Below are 766 nucleotides of genomic sequence, written 5' to 3'. Positions count from 1 at the left end.
AAAAAAAAAAAAAAGATGTTTGTTTTAAAAAAAAAAAAATGGATGTTTGTTTCCCTGGAGCTGGAGTTACAAGTTGTGAGTGCCTGAGAACTGAACTTGGGTCTTCTACATGAGCAGTATGTGCTCTTCACCACTGAGCCTGCCCTTCAGCCTCTAACCCCTAAGAACCTTTAAAACAGTAGTTCCCAGCCTTCTCAATGTTATGATCTTTCAACACAGTTCCTCATGTTGGGATGACATCCAACTATAAAATTATTTTCAACCTCATAGCTGTAACTTTGCTACTGTTATGAATTGTTAGGCAAATATCTGTGGTTGGGGCTGGTCTTAGGCCACCCCAGTGAAAGGATCATTTACCCCAAGAAGGTCATAACCCACAGGTCGAGGACTACTACTTAAAAGGAAAAATTTATGTATGATTTGAAGCGAAACTAAAAGCAGACATAAACAGAAAGTAAAACCTAGGGGTTTCACCTAGAGCAAACTAGTAAGTACATTTCTAGACATAGAAATATACTTAGTAGTAGATTTCTACTTAGTTGAAAATTTAGTATATACAGTGAAACCATAAACTAAACATGGAAAATCACAGAGCTAAAGCACCCTTCACTGTATGAAATGGTTTTGTTTTTTGGTTTTTTTTTCCCCAAATGGTATAGTGACCAGAAAAAAATAAAAAGATGATTGCAGTCCAAGTCCTCTTCCAAACCAGCATGAAACTCCTGAAACTCCAGTGGACTGCTAAAGCTCCGGGGGGGGGGGGGGG

The 766-nt window shown here is 38.5% G+C and overlaps 1 protein-coding gene across 1 annotated transcript in view; it reads right to left on the bottom strand.

The window, feature by feature from the left end:
• Window positions 1-766, bottom strand: part of Gca (grancalcin) — a 38557-nt gene that overhangs the window by 31154 nt on the left and 6637 nt on the right. The window lies entirely within an intron of this gene.

The sequence above is a fragment of the Mastomys coucha genome, unplaced genomic scaffold, assembly GCF_008632895.1.
Source record: "Mastomys coucha isolate ucsf_1 unplaced genomic scaffold, UCSF_Mcou_1 pScaffold15, whole genome shotgun sequence".
In the NCBI taxonomy this organism is placed as follows: domain Eukaryota; kingdom Metazoa; phylum Chordata; class Mammalia; order Rodentia; family Muridae; genus Mastomys; species Mastomys coucha.
The sequence above is the reverse complement of the archived record's forward strand: the minus strand, read 5'-3'. Positions and strand labels throughout refer to the sequence as shown.